This window comes from Megascapheus bottae, chromosome 19 (assembly GCF_031878675.1).
Source record: "Megascapheus bottae isolate mThoBot1 chromosome 19, mThoBot2.hap1, whole genome shotgun sequence".
Classification (NCBI taxonomy): domain Eukaryota; kingdom Metazoa; phylum Chordata; class Mammalia; order Rodentia; family Geomyidae; genus Megascapheus; species Megascapheus bottae.
The window spans coordinates 42,769,323-42,782,772 of record NC_143527.1 but is presented as its reverse complement, the minus strand read 5'-3'; the positions used below and the strand labels follow the sequence as shown (position 1 = coordinate 42,782,772).

Sequence of the window (13,450 nt, the reverse complement as noted above, 5' to 3'; positions counted from 1 at the left end):
ACACAAGAAAGCATCCCAATAAAAGAAGATACTTTGTTCTCATGCTTCAGAAACTAAAGCCCCAGACACTGGGAGATGAAAAGCAGAGTCTGGATCATGAGGAATCTGGATCTTTAGCCTGCACAGTTTTTTTTTTCCCCAAGGAAACACAATGCTTTTGTTGTTCCACTTGCAGATTCCATCTCCAAGATACAGACACCCCATATTCTAAACACCGTGTGGAAACTCGATCTAATGAACTCTCCAACAAGCTTTCAGGGAAGAAAGCCCTTTACCAGAGCCAGAAAACCTAAGCAATGTCTCTGTGTTGATCTTGTGCTGAAGTGATAGACACACTATCTGCTGATGCCCCAGTCAGCACATCTGGCCAAGTCCTGTACCAGGGAGAGGTTGGAAACATCACTACAAGCTGATCAACTTGTGGTCAAGTGTTTCTACCATGGGACTTCATATCACATCACAGGACTTTACATGTGACTTAACCATGTTTGATGCAAGGTCTAGGATTCCAGGCTGGATTAGAACTCTAGATCCTACCTCACTATTTGGAGTGCTGGGATCACAGGCATGCACTACCACACCCAGCCGGATGTTGTTTTTAACCTTAAGTTGCTGGTACTTATTTCACATCAACAATGTTCTCGTTGGTGTAGCAAGGAGAGGAATTCGAGCCATCTATGCCGAATCCTTTGTTACCATACAATAGCTTCCATCATAGTTTTCACATCTTTTATTTTAAAACATGATTTAGGAGTGAAAGAACTTCAGAACTTCAGCGATGACCTTCTGGGTCCATGTCTCAACTGGAGATGCTGTAGGGCAAGGTCAGGGGCATATGTGTTTAAATGTACACAGGCTGCCCCTCCAATGACAGAACATTACCTATATGACTCCACCAGTCCTCACTGCCAACCGATACCTCAGCTTTTGCATCAGAGTATTATTATATTAGTTACTATGTATCACAATATTATACCCTAGCACTGGAACCTTTGAGTGTTAAATCTAAACATTCTGCCATGTTCACTCAGGGACCTAAACACTAGGATGGTGGCCCTTAGGTTAGCTGGCTTCCTAAGACCTGAACTAAAGCCATCTCACAGTAGATTTAAAGCTAATCTATATTGTGGAGGGGGCTGCACCCAACTGTCTTCACACCAATAAAAGCATTCACTATGTAATGCAAAACACAACTACAGAAGCCAAAAGTGAGCTTCTAAATTACTATTTAAGATTCAATACATTGTATCACACACATCATGTGTCCATAATTTAACTACTATTCCATAAATACTTGATGTTTATGTTCATGACATCAGAGAAAAGCAGTACAACTACATAGAAAAGCGTATGAAAATCAGACAGAGCAAGCTCTGAGGACTAGATGCAGTCCTGAACTGGGTCACACAGAGAATCACTACAATAGTTACCCCATAAACAAAAAGCTGACTGAGGGTTACCTGATGTAGACCAAATCTAGGAACAAAGACACGGCTGTAGAGGAGCAGAGTGGGACACGGTAACCTGTTAATAGGACCAAGAGAACAGACGTCTAACACCCTGGAAGGTTCCACTTAGGTCACCCTGACAAGACCTTACTTTAAAACACAATCATAAACAAAGCTGCTCAGAAATCCACAGCACACAGCACACGTGGTCCTCTGGGCCCTTCAGGAAGAACAGCATCCCCACACCCACTGCCACTGCTGCCTTCGCTTCATGTACATGTCCACACTATGGCCCTCTGTTACAAAAGACTGCCTTGCAACTGGTGAACATCGGACAACCAACCCCACAGTCGACCACAAGGAGAAAACAAGGAACTCCTTAAAAAGAACAGCGGTGGTGGTAAGTGCTGCCCGGTCACATGGGCTGCTGCGACGACAATGAAGACATGACACACACCACCACGTGAGTCATTCCACTGCTGGAGGTGGGAGGCAGGCTACACTGAGGCTCCTCCTTGGTTCCTTGCCCAGGCAGCTGGCACAGTGCTCTGTGCCACACCTGTGACCCGGAAGCTTTCCCAGCCCTCTCAAAGTCTGCTTTGCAAATGAGGAATCAATGTGCCAGATACTCAGTAATGAAGAAAATACATCCCATAAATTACATTTGTTTTTCCAAACATGGGAACACTGCGGGCTTCCAGCGGGGGGCTCAGGCTGTGCAGGACAAGGCCTGTTTGCATAAGGATCGATGGAGCAGGTTTGCACCCCATACCCCCAGCCATTCGGGCATGTACTGTGCAAAGAGAAACTGAATGGAGTGGGACCAGTATCCCCTGGTCCTCTTCAAATCCCCAGGGTAGAAACCACCTGGTGTGCATACACCTTGGGTGACGGTGCCAGCCAAGGGCACCTGTGCGGGAAGCTGCAAGGTGCAGCCCCTTTGGTGGCCATGTAGAAGGGAATTAGGCTCTGTACAAAGATTCCCTTGGAAGCATACTCATACGGCAAGGCTCTGCTGAAGTGACCTAAGTAAGCCTTCCATGCGGAAAACGCAGCCAGCTGAGCCAGAGGAGACGGTGACAATGGCGTCTCGCCCCCTCTCCACCATTCCTGGTAACACCGTGTGCACACCAGCAAATTAGCAGCAGCAATGTTGACATTTATGATGTCCCAGAGCTTGTCCTCGGAGACCAGAGCACAATACCGTGGCTAGGGGTATGACATGCCCACGTTATTCACCAAGATGCCAATGTCCCTGTCTTTCAGGACTTCTCGAATGGGGACGTAGACCTCACGGCCTCCGCTGAAATCCGCAGCTATAACATCAGTTTCCACTTTGTAGACGTCGGCTAATATCCTTGGCAACAGTCTGTACCTTCTCTTCGTTCTCACTAATGAGGATAATGTTGAGACCACCCTGGCTGGCTAATTCTTCTGCATAAGGCTTTCCAGATCCCATCGGCTGCACCACTGACGACAGCCCATCTTCCGTACTGCTGGATCAGGTCTGCCCTGCTGCCCAGCCTGACCAGGCTGTAGAAGTCACAGATGACAGTGATGCTTTTCCTGGCTGTGTACCAGGCTCCCACCAATGCCAGGGCTTCCATAGAGCAATTGCAAGACCTGGCAATTTCTCTGTACAAGAGGTAGAAGCTGTCAACAGCAGCCATGGCACCCTTCTCTCCGCAGGCCTGGGCCTTCTGCACCACGCACCCACCGTGTCCTCCCAAGGCTGAGTCGAGCCGAGCCCTAGAACCCGTGGGTGCCTGCGGAGGGGACGGACCCGGGCCCCGGAGGGCGCCTGCACAGCTTTTTCAGTGTGGTTCATAGAAGGTAAGAACAAGACATGAAATCTGCTCCTCCGGTGAGCTGCACGACAGGGACCTTCCACAGCAACAGCTTGCTTTGGCTTTCTTTACCAGAGCCTTGTGGGTTGCTTCCTTCTTACAGATGCTGAGTTGGGCATGGGGATCCGTTCCCTTCCCCAGGCCCACAGGACACCAGAGGGGCCTAACTCCCCAACCACGCTCAATTCCAAGAGTAGGCCCAATTGGGTTTTGCCAATTTTTGTCAAAAATAATAGAGTCCTCAACAAGACAGGAGATCTGCTGAATGGCTTCTTGGAATGAACAGATTTCTAGACCAAAGATGATCAAAAAAGAAATAATAATTTTAAGATACCTCTTGGTTTGAAGGTCCTGGATGAGGCAAAGTGGAGCTGTAGCATTTATTTGGTGGCACCAAACAGCAGAAGGCACACTTCACGGCCCAGGTGCCTCCCTGTGTAGACAGGCCAGGGACCCACCTAGAATTTCACACTTGAACATAGTCTCTACAGCTGTGCGGATCCTTTCACTGACACTACTCTTACCATGAATAATTGGTTCACCCAGATAGTGCAGAAAGAAGGTCAGTAGACACCCTCCTGGGAGAATGATTGAAGAAGCGAAGGATTTGCTAGGAAGCACATTGTGGGGCCAGTCGGGGAGGTTGTCAACTCGTTGTCAGTAGTCCCTGTTAAGATCAAATATTTAAAGATCAAATATTTAAGAAGTAAATTTTATTTGGAATTCAGAAATTCCAGGTTGTGTCACAAAAGTTAGTCAATAAATGTGAATCTCTAACAACAACAACAAAAACAAATTTAAAAAACAAAACAAAGGAGCTGGGAAAGTAGAGTAGTGGTAGAGTCTGTGGCTCAAGTGAAAGAGCTCTAGGCTTGAGAAAGCCCAAGGACAGTGCCCAGGTCCTGAGCTCAAGCCCAAGGACTGGCAAAATGAAAATCAAAACAAAGCTCCAAACCAAAAGCATTAGCTCCCCATGTATGCACTTTGTAGCACAGTTGACACTAAGTTGTCAGTCCTGCATTACAGTCAGTTGTGTTTTTCCCTGAGTGCCATAATTGTATAAGTATTTGCTTCTCTAAAAGCCAGTTGTGCCCCCAAGGCAAGGTAAACATAAATATGCTTGACTTGAATGATAAAGTAAAAATTGTGATTGGCCAAGAGGCAGCATGTATTTATCAGACCCACTCCCCTTCACCTTTTCTGTGCCCATCTTAGGGGTTGAACTCAGGGCCTGGGTGCTCTTCCTGAGCTATTTTTGCTTAAGGCTAATGCTCTGTTACCTATGTGACAGCACCATTTCTGGCTTTTTGGCGGTTTCACACAGACTTTGCTGCCCTGGCTGGCTCCAACTTGGGATCCTCAAATCTCAGCCTCCTGGGTAGCCAGGATTACAGGCATGAATCACCAGGGCCTCACTGATCCATTCCTTTTTGAACCAGTGGCTACTCCCAATCTGTTGGCCATGTCTGGACTGCTCTCAGAAGTCACTGGGGCTTTCTGGTTCAGAAGGCTCCCTTAATTCATATGGCCCAGCAGTGCTTCCAGAAGGGTGGCTGGGCTCAGAAAGAACACATCTCCAGGTACCTGGCTGTTCAGGCTGTCAAAAGGGGTGCAAAGAAATTTTGCTCAAAGAAATACTGTACTTGGTTTGAATCCTCCATGAGCTAATAACAAGCTATTTAAAAAAATAGTTCAATAAATTTGGCACTGCACTTAAGATTCAACATGAGGCCAATTTGGAGGAATAAAGTAACCTCTGACAAGACTTTTCCCCATGGAAGTGGAAAGACCAGAGGTCAAGGAAGAAGATGGAGAAAACAGCTCCAGATTTTTTACAGGATGCTGAAAGGGAGAGTAGGAAAGTCACAGTGGTAGCTTGATCCTTGCATCCTGCTTAATATATCCTGCTGGAATCTGTTTGATAATACTTGTTAATAATTTTTGCCATTTGTACTCAGAAGAAGTGTTGGGCTACAGGTTGTGTTTTCCTGGCTCTGCTATTGGGAAGATAAGGAGTTGGAAGGGGTGGTATTGATCAAGAGGTATTGCACTCATAAATTGGTAGGCTGGATGGAAACTCTGTTGTACAATTATGTAAAGAAAAGAAAAAAAGAGAAAAAGGAATGAGTTGGGATGTACTTGCCTCAATTTTCAGGGATAATGAAATGAAGTGAAGGATTGGTACTATTTCCTTAAATCTTTAACAGAAATCTGGACATTTTGTAAGATTTTACAGTACTAATTTCATCTCTGTAGTGTTCAGATTCTCTGTTTCTTGTTAGCTTCAGAAACTTGTTCCTTTGTTGCACGAATTAGTCATCCCATCACTTGTCTGGTTTTATTAAGAGTATGTTCAGAGACTGGCATGTCTCCGTTGGTAAGAGTGCTAGCCAATGAGCAAAAGTGTCAGGTACAGAGTTCAAGTTCCTGTCTTGGACCTAACAAAAAGGACTATGAACTATGTTCATATCATTCCCTTATAATTTCTTTAAATATTGTAAATTTGATAGTGAATTTATCTTTCCTTCCACATTTTTGAATTTGTTCTGTTTTTCTATTGGTGAGTCTGGCTAAAAGTTGGTCCATTTCAGATCTTTTATTTTGCCAGTCCTGGGGCTTGTTGGGGTCCTTCTCAGACGTCTAGGAGGGGGGTAAAATGGCGACAGAGCCCACGAATAATCCCGGGAACACAGATCTAACTTTATTTTAGAAAACGGTGCTCGCTAAAATCAAGCGGTGGCCACCACATCTTACCAGCAGCAAACAGGGACCTCCCTGAATGCCACCATCAGCCAATGGTGTCCTGAGACACCAGAGCTCCTGCTCGAGGCAGGAGGAGCCAGGGCTTACTTCACTGAGTGTGCCCTGAAGTGTACAGAGTCACGAAAGCACAGATAGCAACCTGGGCTTCTACGCCGCCAGCTAGGAGGCCCCACAAGGGCTTGAATTCAGGGCCCAAGCACTGTCCTTGGGCTTTTTCCTCAAGACTAGCACTCTGCCACTTGAGCCACAGCACTACTTCCAGCTTTTTCTATGTATGTGGTACCAAGGAATTGAATCCAGGTCTTCACACATGCTAGGCAAGCACTCCCTACCACTAGGCCCCCATTTTAGATCTTTAAAAATAACTAATTTTAGCCAGGCATTGGTGACTTATGCTTGTAATCCTAACAACTCAGAAGGCTGAGATCTGATGACTGTAGTTCAAAACCAACTAAGGCAGGAAAGTCTGTGAGACTCTTATCTCCAGTGTATTACCAAAGAGCTAGAAGTAGAGCTATGATTCACTGGTAGACTGCCAGCCTTGAGCAAGAACAGAAAGATGTTTTCTCTTTATTTGTAGAAACTAAATTTAGCTCGCACACTCATAAGTAAATACATTGGGTATGTAAGTATGCAAGTATATACAAATGTATTCACAGAAATATGGTAGACTCAAGGGAGATATCAAATATTATAATTCTTTAGAGAGCCAAAATCAAAGTTCAGAGAAATAAAACACCAAAAAACAGGGACTCAAAAGGGACGAGGGTGGGATTCAAGGGGAAGGCTTACACAAATGAAGAGAAGGGGAGGGAATCTAACATATAGCCTAAAAACAAGAATCTAACTTATAGCCTATGAAATTAAGACAAATGAGGAGAAGTGTGGGTAAGAATGTTAAGCAAGATGGATCAAGATGAATTCATAAACTACTTTGTTAAATTGCAACTCCTTTGTACAACTACTAATCCTGGGGTTTGAACTCAGGGCCTGGGCACTTTCCTTGGACACTTCTTGTTCAAAGCAAGCACTCTACCACTTGAGTTCAATACCATTTCAGGCTTTTTCTGTGTATGTGGTACCAAGGAATTGATTCCAAGGCTTCATGCATTCTAGGCTACCACTGGGCTATGCTCCTGGACCCTAAAGCTAATATTTTTTTTTTTTAAGAAAAGCAAAACATGGGAGAGGGTAAAAAGGAGAGTAGAAAAAAAACGCTCTACTAAATGGTCAGACCACTTTCATGGATAAGAAATGGTAAATGGTGGGTGGCCTCTTAATTGCTCTTAAATCAAGGGCCAGAAAAAGGGTTTCCTCTAAGAAAGCCACATCTTTCATACCACTTACACTGTTCAGCTGTTGCAGCTGGCTCTCAGGCTGCCTGGAGCCCTTTCTAAAATGACAATATCTGTAGGTATGTATTATGCAACATCCCATCCCTTGGCCTCTCCTGTTTCTTTTTTTCTTTTTTTTTTCTTTCAGAAGAGCCTGTTTATTAAAGTCCTATTCCTTCAGAAAAATAGCAAAAATTGTTACAGGATGGATTTTTCTGCCCACTAACCCATAGTCAATACAAGTTATACGTGGCCTTAATATGATTCAGTCTTTAAATTGACAGGCAAATGAAATGTATTTTTGTAAGAATCACAGGGATGCTCTTGAAAATGTGTATAGCGAATATAACATTCCCCTGATTTAGATCATTGTCAAAAGCTAAAGTTGAAAAAATAAGCACTTAGGTTTTTTTTTTTAAGTTAATTTTATTGTCAGGATGATATACAGAGGGGTGTCAGTTATATATGTAAGGTAGTAAGTACATTTCTTGTCAGACATTAAACACTTGTATTGAATTAAAAAAAAAAAAAAGCAACTCAGGGACAGTACCAAGGCCCTGAGTTCGAGCCCCAGGACCAGCCCAGAAACAAAACAAAAAAATCCCCAAATTACAAAAAAAAACAACACCTAATTTTTATTTGACTATTTTTTCTCTTATTGCTGTTGTTGATTTCTTCTCTAATCTTTATCTTCTTATTGCTTCGAGTTTAGTTTCTCAATCACATAAGTGTAGGCTTGGGTTATTGCCTGACAGCCTTCTTTTTGAATATAGAAGTCCTTTCTTTCCAGAGGTTTTATTCCAATGTGGATCCAAGGTGGATATATATATTCCAATGTGGATCCAAGGTGGATAAAATATAGTCATTACTTACTGTTGTAAAACTCTTATGAAATGTGGTCTCTTTTCAAAACACCTTTTATATTTTACTTACAGAAAGCACTTTTAAGTTTTGGGCACATTTTGGATCTCTGGCATGATTACTCTTGTAATGGGGTCATTATTAACAAAAACTTACTGTAACACAAGAACTGTGATATTTTGATTATCAGTCTGACAACTGAGTTGGCTATTATGTAACTGATGAATTAGTAATGTATTCTTCACAGATTTGCTAGAAAAGAGGATGATTCACACCCAGGATATGATAACAAGGGTCAACATAATTTCATCAGGCTCTTTAGAATGACATGAAACTTGAAACTTTATTATTTTTTCCATGTAATATATTTCCAGAGTGCAGTTGACTGTGAATAACTTAAATCATGAGAGGCAAGACAATGGAAAATGGGAAGTAATACACACACAAAAGCTATAAATTCCTTTTTAAGTACTACTTTAGTTTCAGCCTATATATAGTATGTCTTCTTTTTCATTTGGCTCAACTATTTTGGATCCATTTGTGATGTCTTCACTCAAGACTTATTCAAAAATTTACTTTTTAAATTGCCAAATATTTGTAGATTTCTCCAATTTCCATGGTGTTTTCTTTCTTTTTTGTGAGTCATTGGGCTTGAACTCAGCCTGAGCTCTTCAGCTCAAGGCTACGGCCCTACCCTGGACCTGGACATTGTCCCTGAGCTCTTCAGCTCAAGGCTACTACCCTTCCCTTGAGCCAATCCCCACTTCCCATTTTGTAGAGGTTAAGTGGAGAGAAGAGTCTCAGGTCATTTTGTGCCTAGGCTGGCTTTGAACCTTGATCTTCAGATCTCAGTCTCCTGAGTAGCTAGGATTACAGGCATGAGCCACCACACCAGCCATGGTATCATTTTCTTATTTAATTCTACTGTAGCAAGAAAGACTTTAATTCATTAATTTTTTTTGATGGTACTGAGCTTTGACATTGAACTTAGGACTTTGCATTTGGTTAAGTGTCCACAGTCCTTCCTGCTTTAATTATTTTTCAAATAGAATCTTTTGTTATTCCTAGGCTGCCTTGAACAGACTCCACTTACACCTGCCACATGGCTGGAATTAGAGAGACAAGCTATCGTGCCTTCTTTAAACTTGTCAGTGTTTTCCTATGGTTCATTATGTCATCTATTCTCGAGACTGTTTCAAGGGACCCCTAAAAGTTTACCTTACTGTTGCTATGTAAAGGATTTTATAGATGTCATTTGGGTAATTTAGTTATTAGGGTGTTTCAAAAACACCAGTTACCGTTATGCCTCTCTGGCTTTTCATATATGTGTGCATGTGTGTGCAAGAGCTTTGTAGGTGCATATGCACTCTTTGTCCAACATCCTCAACAGCTCCTTTAGAATAACATCTAGATTTCTTTCACACCAAGAGCCTTACATCAACTGGCTCCTGCCTACCTCTAGGTATTCCTCACTGTTCAATTAACAATCTACACATCTTCAGTTACTGCAGTTCATTTTTCTTTCATTTTGAGACATTCTCATCTGAGCTGTAATGTCATTTCTTGAGAATGTTTTGACAATCTAACCTACCTGATACTGTCCTTGTTTTTATTCCATCATCCTGATATTCTTTGTAGTATTTATCACTATCTAAAATCTTGCAGGAAGTATTCTTTATTTAGTCTGTGTACTGGCTGACTGGCCAGTTTCCTCAATTGATGGGTATAGATTGATGCTGAGCTTCCATCCAGGCCCTCTGCAATGCAAGTGTCACATTTCTCACTTTATTGCTTCTACTGATTGTCCACAACTACTCAGGGTAGCTCCCAATTTCTGATTACTTTATTACTATCCTTTCTGTGCTGACTCCTGAAATTTTGCAGACCGGGGCTCTGCAGCTACTTTTCTATCACCAACTACTTCATGAAAATGGTGGTTTATGATATTCGCATCTTCTAGTACCGCTGAAATATGTAGGATTTCATGATCAGTTCTTGTTATGCTTTGGGGAATTTCTACTAATCCTGCATATTAATGCATGAAACAATTCACTCCATCATCACAGTTGCAAATAAATCATGTCAACCAAGTTTGTTCTTATTTATACTTTGTTAGCCACCCCAATATCCACCTTCTCCTATTCCCTCATGAACTGTTTTACTTTATTGTAATATAGTGAGACTGTTAGCCACCCCAATATCCACCTTCTCCTATTCCCTCATGAACTGTTTTACTTTATTGTAATATAGTGAGACCGTCAAAGAAACCTAATGAATGCAACTCAAGGATCACCAAAAATAACTAACCAAATAAGTAATTTTACATTTAAAATAATGATTCTGGAAGAGAACATCTGTATGACTTAAAACATTTCTTATATAAAACTTGCATACTATAGAGAACACACCTTTTTTCTATAATAAACATTTTTTTGCCAATTATACGCTCAAAATACAATTCCCTCAACAAAACTTGTATACAGAATAAAAAACACTTGTGTGTGTGGTACTGGGGTTTGAATTCAGTTGAAGCTGAATAACCAGGAGGTTTTATGTTCCCAAACTTTTGTAAAGGAACCAAACACCTATCTGATACATGTTTATTCACACAATGAACTAGGATAGATCCATGAGAAGGAACCATGTACAAACGTGTCCTCACATACAGCTCAGTGAAAGAAGCCAGGTACAAAGAATGTTAATCTTAAATTCCATTTATATAATATCCCAAACTGGACAAAACCAGTCTCTGCTTTTAGAAGTAGGTAGTGATGAGAGCTGGGGAAGTACAGTGGCTGGAGAAGAGCCTGACCCCTCCTAAGGTGTAAGTATGTGCATGTCACTTGTGAGACTGCTGCCATGTCTGTGTGTTGTACCTTAGCATAGTATTTGAAACAAAATCCCTTTCTCTACCCGGCTACCCTGCTGTCTGAAGCAGCATTTCGCTGCCTCCTGGCTGCATCCCCCTCGTGCACAGAATAGCTGTTGAGGTCTGCACACTAGAAGGCCTGGTCAATTTCCGGGTCCTCCAGTGTACTCAATGGTTCTCTGTGTTCCCTCAACTAAAACTCTTATTTTGGAATGAACATTTCTCTCCAGAACATGTACATATGTATCAAAGTTTTAAAACCAAAATAATGGTGTTCCCCCAGAGCTGACCCCTCAGGCTGCAGGTATGGGTGGGCGAGCACACACCTGGTGAACATTCTTGCAAGTGTGTGACATGCCATTGGACTGTAGCCTGCCTTGGGGTGGGCATGTTAAAAGATGCCTTTGTCTTGGGCAAATCTATATTCTCCGTGTGCCTATTTTTTCATCATTAGAAATGACAATAGCACTGACTTGTTGTAAAGAAGTTATAGGGAAAACCCTCAGAAAAGCAATGAACCTAACATAGGAGCTTCCTAAGTTCTGAGTTTTCAATTTAGTTTTATTCAGCATGCTGTCCCTGAAGACTGGTAGGTCTCAGCAGGGGAAGCTTTGGGGTCACCCAAAGACCCTCCCTTGCCAAGTTGTCAGGGCACTCCTAGATTTCTTCTATCTCATCAATACACCAATGAGCCTCAGGCCTACACAGGACTAAGAAATTTTGAAACACACAGGGGAGAAAGGGCTGACAATGTTCTAGCCCAACCCCACATGTCTCTATCCCTAAGTACCATGGCTGTCAGACCTTCATAGAATTGGGCATGTTTTCAGAGGATCATTGGCCAGTAAACACCATAGCCATGTTCATGTAACTTGCATGGGACCCTGGCTCCTAGATCCATCTTCTACTTGGGGGACCTAGTGATCACTGGCTCCAGATACAACTGCATATAAAGTCTGAGGTAGACACAAGATAAATGGATTCACATAATGAAAATTCCAGTAGCTAGAAAATTCACCACAAAATGTCAACAAATTTAGCAGGTACAGTCACCACAGGTGTGGCTGGAGACTGACCACCAGGACTCATCAGCTTTTCCCCTAAATGCTATCATTACTAGAATATATGTTCTAGGCCCAAAGAATTGTCATCCTTCACTGCAATCTCCAGATTAACCATCCCACGCCCAGGCAGCGCCATTTCCACAAATGGCTGATTAGATTTTCCTTTTTCCTTTCCCTCTTAGACAACCAACTGTACGTAGGTCTGGGAGGGCCCTAATGTAACTTCCTATGAACCGCCTACCTCTCAGAGCCCATACATAGGTTCTCTCCTGGCCAAGAGTGGCAAGCCATGCCTTTCTTCCCAGCTACCATAAATCTGGAACCAAGCAAACATTTAGGCTATAATGTGCACATACGAGCTCTGGAAGCTTGCATCTTGGGGGAACAGGGAATGGTAGGGGAAAGGCAGGGACTACCCTTTTCAGCCCTTGTCCTAACAGTTCATCTTTAGGTGCTACTCAGTTGCTTAGCTGTAGCAAGGAGAGGAATGGAAGTGAGGAAGACTAGGTAAAGAGGTAAACAAAACTGAAGGAAAAGGCCATCCTAGGGGCATGCCCCTATGTGAGCTTTCCAGTTCCTGCAACAGCTAAGCTGCCCAGTGCCCCTACTTAGACTGAACCTACTTGTTTTTGCTCCCTTAGCTTCAATGAAGGTCCTGGAACTCCTTATTTTGCTCCTTTCTTTGTATTACCACTAATTCCATTCTTTGAGGATTCTTTTCTCCTGAGACTAAAAAACACAGACATCATGTGTTAGCTCAGACAAGAAGGTAACAGCAGTGATAGGAACTGATGACAAAGCTTCTCTTTAGCAAGACCACCCGTTTTCTACCCTGCCCCTTTCCCTCCCTGCCCCTTTGCCACAGCCTGATCTTCCCTGGCCATTGGCAGCCACCAATCCAATGGACTATTGTTAATTTTCCAAGTGACTAAGATAAACCATCCTGAAAGCAAAAAGAATTTCTGCTAAACTGACACATTACAGAAGAAACAAATATAGAAACCCACATCTCTTGCTAAAAAGTCTGCTAACCTAACATCATGAACAATCAACTAAAATTACTACAACTGTGTTTTATTGTGTCTATGAACAGATACTGGGGCTTGAACTTATGGCCTGGGTACTGTCCCTTCCAGCTTTTTGTGGTTAATTGGAGATAAGAGTATCATGGACTTTCTTGCCTGGGCTGGCTTTGAACTATGATCCTCAGATCTCATCACTGAGTAGGTGTGAAGCATTGGCATCTGCTTTAAATTAAGTACAA

The 13,450-nt window shown here is 42.6% G+C and overlaps 1 long non-coding RNA gene and 1 pseudogene across 1 annotated transcript; both read right to left on the bottom strand.

Moving 5' to 3' along the window:
* Nucleotides 1-2,157: 2,157 nt before the first annotated feature.
* LOC150049928 (inactive hydroxysteroid dehydrogenase-like protein 1 pseudogene) lies at nt 2,158-3,124 on the bottom strand (annotated as a pseudogene).
* A 4,912-nt stretch (nt 3,125-8,036) lies between these two features.
* On the bottom strand, nt 8,037-13,449 carry LOC150049927 (uncharacterized). Its single transcript, XR_016538841.1, has 2 exons — nt 10,459-13,449; nt 8,037-10,385 (listed from the first exon to the last, which is right to left on the bottom strand). It is a non-coding gene; the product is annotated as an uncharacterized LOC150049927 (long non-coding RNA).
* Nucleotide 13,450: the final 1 nt, after the last annotated feature.